We start from the raw sequence: 7,420 nt of genomic DNA on the forward strand, positions 1-7,420 counted from the left end.
ACCTTCTTATGGCAGAGTCCCCTGAATTCTGTGTGTGGGGCATTTCACTAGGTAGGAACATTCCACAGTACATCATCATCCATGATGGGGATAAATACTCAGCACAATAGAGAGTGAAAAGTAAAGTGTTCTATGATGTAATTGCAAGAATGGGCTACATCAGTGGTTTTGACATTTTTATACTTGGGGACTGGTGAAAATAGGAGAATTATTTTGAGAACCACTACAGAAGAAATCGCCCTAAGTGAATTCAACTAAAATCATTGGGTCTATAAGCAGTCATACTTACAACATAAGGGTGGTAAACTCTTTTGTGACTGGCACAGAAAACACTGGGCTGCATCATCTTTATTAGAGGGAATATCCAGTTTACCATAGATGGGATGGAAACTGTGATATAAATGACTCCAGCTTCAGCAAGAAGGCTTTTAAGTACAGTATAGGGAAGTATAAGGAAGAAGCCTTAGACTTAATTGGTATTAAAGTAATAACTTTGGCAGTGACTTAAACCAAAGATTATTACTGTTTTTATATTATGGCTCATACATATATTCTCATACATTTTTTTTATATAATGTTGTATCTCTCTTACATATAATTTTCTTCCTGAGCCTGTTTATTGTCCTTGGAGAGAGATTTACATATGTAAAACTCCCACAGGAAACTAACAATGGAGCTAAGAAGGCAAAGAATTCAAAATTGGAGGATAAGAGTTTAACAACAATATGCTAATTATTTAATTAAATGGTTAAAACCAACTCACTAATAATGAACTCAAAAATTTGATCTGAATTTTTAATTAAAAAAATATAACGGTAGAGAAATATTACAGATTTGCAAAGAGAAGTAGTCTATGAAAGGCTTCATGGAAGACTGAGGAACTATAATGCAAGGATAAGTAGGATTAACATACACTGGGGACAAAAGCTGGGTTTTTATGATAATTCAGAGAGCAAAATCTTCAAAACAGTTTTTTGTAAAATTGTTGCTTTGTAAATTGATGGAACAATTAGTTTCTACATCCTTCTCACTAAAACATTTGTCACACTTAATCTCTTCAATATGGGTCAAGTGCAATCTCAACTTTTGTTAAAATTATAGGCAAGCTACACCATTAGCAGGGAGAATTATATCCTTTTAGTTAGAAAGGAAAACCAAAACAAACTCAAAAACTGAATTGAGTTCTCTATATTAGGATCACTAATGTCTTTAAATAATCAACAGATCACTGGATTAGGCATAATCTTTTTTATTTATTTTCTCTTTAATAGTTTTAGAAGTATATTCATTTGACAGAAGGAAAAAATAATTAGTAGTACTGAAAAAGTATTGTTTTTAAAAGCTGCAGCAGCAATAGGATTTATTATTTTGAAAATATTAAAACAATGAACAATATTATGCATATATTATATCAACAATATTGTGTATATTATGTGTACATATTACAATCGTGTGTATATATTACATCATAACAATAGTTATTCATGTAAATAGAATAAAGTATTTTACTACAAAATTGACAGAAGATCAGCTAATAACTTTCAAATGCTTTTTTAGCATTCACCCCCATGAGATAGTATCATCTTGGCCAAAGGCTCAGATTCTAGAGATTTTGTCAGGACAGTTTAGCCAAATTACTTAAAGTTGTTGAGTCTTAATTTCTTGATCTGCTAACTGAGATAATGCCTGTATTTACATCATTGGGTTGTTTCTTGAGAATTAAGCAGACTAATATTTAGATATTCAGAAAATTACATATTTAGAAAATTAGACATTTAGAAAATATTTAGATTAATGACAGTGAATAAAATCTCAATAAATGTTTTTTTTATTATTACATCACATACTATATGGAAGAAATTATTTTAGGCAATTTTGGTGACATGAAGACTGAATCTTTACATTGTAGCAGACATTCTTCTAAAAGGTTAATGTATGTTAATTAATTTAATTTTCCCACAAATTAATGGTAATGAGTAAGAACATTCCATTAATAAATAGAGAACCAGGACTTAAATTTAGGATTATTTTCTCCAGATCTCACTTTCTTAAAGTTACAGATAGATAAATAGATAAATAGAAAGAGATAAATTTGTATGTTTCTTTAACTTACATATTAAAAAAGAATTTTTTAACTAAGTGATAAGATCACAGATGATGTTCATTTTCTGTACAGTTTATTTTTAAAAATTTTTGAGTTAAATAATAAAATAACCAAAATTATATTTCATTTTACTAAAATATATGCAGATTCTCAGATGCAAACTGTAATCTACTAACTATTAGTTTAATTGAGTAGTGATTGGATAAGAATTAAGATTTTATATTTTATTGGCTGACTAGGCTGTGTCGCAATGGACAGAGCATCAGACTGAAACGCAGAGGACCCACGTTCAAGATGCCACGTTTGAGACCCTGAGGTCGCCAGCTTGAGTGTGGGTTTACCTGGTTTGAGCATGTCTCACCAGCTGGAGCCCAAGGTTGCTGGCTTGAGCAAGAGGTCACTCAGTCTGCTGTAGCTTCCCTGGTCAAGGCACATATAAGAAAGCAATCAATGAACAACTAAGGTTCTGCAACAAAGAATTGATGCTTCTTATCTCTCTCCCTTTCTGTCTGACTGTCCCTATCTGTCCCTCTCTCTGTCTCTCTTTGTCTCTGTCACACAAAAAATATTTTATATTTTATTATAATAAAAATAGCTGTTAAGGATATTAACATTTTAAATGGTCTAGTTTCAGTGTGGTATGTCAAAAGAAAAGGAGGCTGTTTCAGGAGAGCAGATCCATGATACTAGTTATTGATGGTATGAGACACTAAAATGACAATGGAAAACTGGCAGAATCAATGAATGCAGGAGAGATTTGCAAAAAAGCACAGGCAAAGCTTAGTGTTGTTTTCTAGTAGATATAAATGTGACTCAAATATGATACTGTAGGACATCCTGTAAAATTTCTCACACTGTTTAGCAGTGCTCTTGGTGACATGCCGTCTTATAAATCACCATAACCAGCTTTTGTCATTGTAATATAAAAGTTCAATATGACAATATGTGAAGAATAAGAATTATCAACCAACAACGTTAAAGGAGGAGCAAAGAGACCACGATTCTTGCCTTCTTGAGAGAAAGAATTCAATCAAGAGACAAAGTGCAGCAAGTAAAAGAAGAATTTATTGGCCATGCAGGAAGAAAGTCAGAGAAAAGGGGGTCTTGGAGAGGAGTTCAGGGGGTTAGCCATGACGAGCTACTGCTGCTCACTGCTTCCTTGGTGCAAGTCTCATGGGGTCACTTAGAGCTTAGGAGAAAGAGAAGGGCAAGGAAAACAACAATGACTAGGGGGAAGAAGGGAAGGAGAAGAAGGAAGGAAAAGAAGTGGGCATGCTCCCAGAGAGAGAATGCTTTGGGACCTCAGTCCTAAGGGATTTTAAGCAGTGGTGGGATTCAGCCAGTTTGCGCAGGTTTGGCAGAACTGATACCTACTTTTTTGTGTTCGGCAAACCAGTTGTTAAAATGGCACTTGTATTCAGGGTTCTCTCTAAGGTGGGAGCCTGGGCAGCTGCCCAATGTGGAAGTCACACCTTTTTGTTGCTTACTCTTTTTAAAGGCTCATCTGCACAATAGCATCTTCCGAGCACTCGTAGTAATGTTAATTCCATCCATAGGTAAAAAAAACTGCAAGTGAGAACACCAATCAAGAAGCAATATGGAAATATCTTAAATTACAGTTTTACTGTTTTTTGTCAGTACTATTTAATATTGTTTCATTAATATTTTAAAACTTTTATAATAACCTAGTTTTGTGTACCTCTTTTATTATTATTTAAGTATTAAATGCATGAAATAATAAACTACCTTTCAGTATATCATTTTTTATTATACTTTAAAATGGTCATTAGAGCAGAGAACCGGTTGTTAAATTATTTGAATTCCACCACTGACTTCAAGGATGGGTATTTTTGGAGAGGTCCCAATGGAGGCTCTAAATAGAATATTCATCAGCTCTCCAGGTGTGTGTTTTAGGGTTATGATCTTCATTAATTAGTCAGTACCAAGGCAAAAGGGCATAAGTCAATGCAGTTGGTCAGCTGTGTCTTTCTGTTGTTTGGTTTTGCTGCTTTGCTGGGCTTGGAGCTGAAACATAAGTGAGGCCTAAATGTTACCTCTAGGGGTTAATGCTTAGGCACTATATTCTGGCTTTCTTGTTTGTTCCTCCTCTAAGGAGGTCTAACACCACTTAACCAGCTATATTCCAGGGGAGAAAAAGTCAGGGAAGGGAATGAATCCCATGACAAGCAATATGAAATCAGGAAGTCTCAACCATGGGACTAGCTAAGGGAAGAAAGGTTACACTGGGGGTGAGGTCCTTGTTTTCCCACTTTTGTCCATTGGTAGGCACCTGGGGCTTTCTACCCTGGTGGTCTCCTGTGGGTGGCCTATTGTCCTTGATCTGCTTATGTCTGTCTAATTGCCTACCACAACATTAGTAATGACTATGTGTTAATGTACCCTTGCGATACACTGATGATAATTTTTTAATCTAAAATTATAACTAGAATGTCTGAGAAAATACATTTAATCTCTTTTAACATCACAGTCTTTTAATGCTGAGAAATCTGAGTGGCAAAATAAAATTTAATTAAAACTTGCCAAATGAGCATAGAGTTTAAGTAAGGGTGGTTAATTACACAATTTAAACATTAATTGACATGAGTTAAGGTAGAGTGACAATTTTACCTGTGAAGTTATCTTTATACTCAGACCAGGGGATCTTTGTGCTAGAACTCTCCTTAGAGAGGGGTGAGGGTGGGTATATATATTTTTAGAACAGCAATGACAACAGATCTCTGTAAATCTTCTTATTCTCAACTTCATTAGTTGTTGACATCACTCATAGCACTTCTGCTTATTGACACAACTTTATGTTTCTTAATAAATTTAAAAAGCTTTTACAGTTAAGACCATCTAACCTGTGGGTTACTTGGAAATCAGATGTGATTTTCCATTTCCTGACTGTGATCCACTGTGAGTTGATTTACTTCTTGCTCAGTGAACAGTAATGGAAGCTGCCCTTTGACTTATTGTGAGAATAACTGAGCTAATATAAAAACATGCTTAAAGGGCGTCTGGCAAATGTACGCACTCTAGAAGTATTTGTTATCCTGCTATGATTATTATCATTATATTCTATTTTTCTTAAATCTTTAAGAAAGTAACACTGCAGAAAAATAGTATTGACATATATCCCAGGTTACTTTCCTTGATGACAAGTAGACTGATTCCATAATTCAAAGAGAGCACAGAAATTATGGTCACATTTATGTTTGACTTCCAGCTGTGCTACTTACTAAATATGAGTACCTGAAGAAAGTGCTTAACCTCTCTAATTCTAATTTTTGTAGCTGAAAATGTGGTCTTACCACCTTTCCTTGTTGTTTGGAGAACAGAGTACATATAGCAGCTGTTGGCAAATAAGTTTATAAAATGTAATTTTTATGTTGCTCACTTTTATTGTTAAAAATGGCTGTCCAGATATGTGATCTCTGAAACTGCTAATTATCTTCCCGCTTGGGAAGGGTCATTGTTATGCTAATGTGCCCTGGAGGAGGAATTTTTCACACCAAAAAAAGTTTGTGAGGAAGAAGGAGAAAAAAAAAGAAGCCAAGTGCTCATTTTGGCAGCACATATACTAAAATTGGAATGATACAGAGAAGATTAGCATGGCCCCTGGGCAAGGATGATATGCAAATTCATGAAGCGTTCCATATTTTTGTGTCAATAATTATACTAAATGTAAATAAATTAAACTCACCAATAAAAAGACAAAGAGTAGCAGAATGGATTAAAAAAGAAAATCCAACTGTATGCTGCCTACAAGAAACTCATCTAAGCTACAGGGATGAAAACAAATTCAAAGTTAAAGGCTGGAAAACAATACTCCAAGCAAATAACACCCCCCAAAAAAGCAGGCATAGCAATACTCATATCTGATAATGCTGACTACAAGACAACAAAAGTACTCAGAGACAAAAATGGCCATTTCATAATGGCTAAGGAGTCACTGAATCAAGAAGACATAACAATTCTTAATATATATGCACCAAATCAAGGAGCACCAAAATATATAAGACAGCTACTTATTGATCTAAAAACAAAAACTGAAAAAATACAATCACTTGGAGACCTCAACACATCGCTGACGGCTCTAGATTGTTCATCCAAACAGAAAATCAATAAAGATATTGGCCTTAAATGAAACACTAGAGAACCTGGATATGATAGACATCTACAGGACATTTCATCCCAATGTGCCAGAGTATACATTTTTCTCTAGTGTACATGGAACATTCTCAAGAATTGACCATATGTTGGGCCACAACAATAACATCAGCAAATTCAGAAAAATCAAAATTGTACCAAGCATATTTTCTGATCATAAAGCCTTGAAACTAGAATTCAACTGCAAAAAGGAGGGAAAAAACCCACAAAAATCTAGAAAACTAAACAACATACTTTTAAAAAATGAATGGGTCAAAAAAGAAATTAGCACAGAGATCAAAAGATATATAAAGACAAATGAAAATGACAATATGACATATCAAAATCTCTGGGATGCAGCAAAAGCAGTAATAAAAGGAAAGTTCATATCGCTTCAACCTATATGAACAAACAAGAGAGAGCCCAAGTAAACCACTTAACTTCACACCTTAACAAACTAGAAAAAGAAGAACAAAGACAACCCAAAACCAGCTGAAGAAAAGAAATAATAAAAATCAGAGCAGAAATAAATGAAATAGAGAACAGAATAACTATAGAAAAAATTAATAAAACCAGAAGCTGGTTCTTTGAAAAGATCACCAAAATTGACAAACCCTTGGCAAGACTCACCAACTAAAAAAGAGAAAGGACTCATATAAACAAAATCCAAAATGAAAGAGGAAAATTCACCACAGACATCATAGATATACAAAGAATTATTATAGAATACTACAGAAAACTATATGCCACCAAATTCAACAATCTAGAAGAAATGGATAAATTACTAGAACAATATAACTTTCATAGACTGAGTCATGAAGAAGCAGAAAGCCTAAACAGACCAATTAGCAGGGAGAAAACAGAAAAAAACTATTAAAAACCTCCCCAAAAATAAAAGTCCAGGACCAGACTGTTATACTAGCGAATTCTATCAAACATTCAAAGAAGACTTGGTTCCTATTCTACTCAAAGACTTCCAAAAAATTGAAGAAGCAATATTTCCAAACACACTTCATGAGGCCAACATAATCCTTATACTGAAACCTGGCAAGGACGGCACAAAAAAACAAACAAACTACAGACCAATATCTCTAATGAATGCAGATGCTAAAATACTAAACAAAATACTAGCAAATCAAATACAACATATTAAAAAAATAATACATT

The 7,420-nt window shown here is 34.1% G+C and overlaps 1 non-coding gene across 1 annotated transcript; it reads left to right on the top strand.

The window, feature by feature from the left end:
• Nucleotides 1–5,660: 5,660 nt before the first annotated feature.
• On the top strand, nucleotides 5,661–5,767 carry LOC136401891 (U6 spliceosomal RNA). The gene has a single exon (XR_010750816.1). It is a non-coding gene; the product is annotated as a U6 spliceosomal RNA (small nuclear RNA).
• Nucleotides 5,768–7,420: the final 1,653 nt, after the last annotated feature.

The sequence above is a fragment of the Saccopteryx leptura genome, chromosome 3 (assembly GCF_036850995.1).
Source record: "Saccopteryx leptura isolate mSacLep1 chromosome 3, mSacLep1_pri_phased_curated, whole genome shotgun sequence".
NCBI lineage: Eukaryota > Metazoa > Chordata > Mammalia > Chiroptera > Emballonuridae > Saccopteryx > Saccopteryx leptura.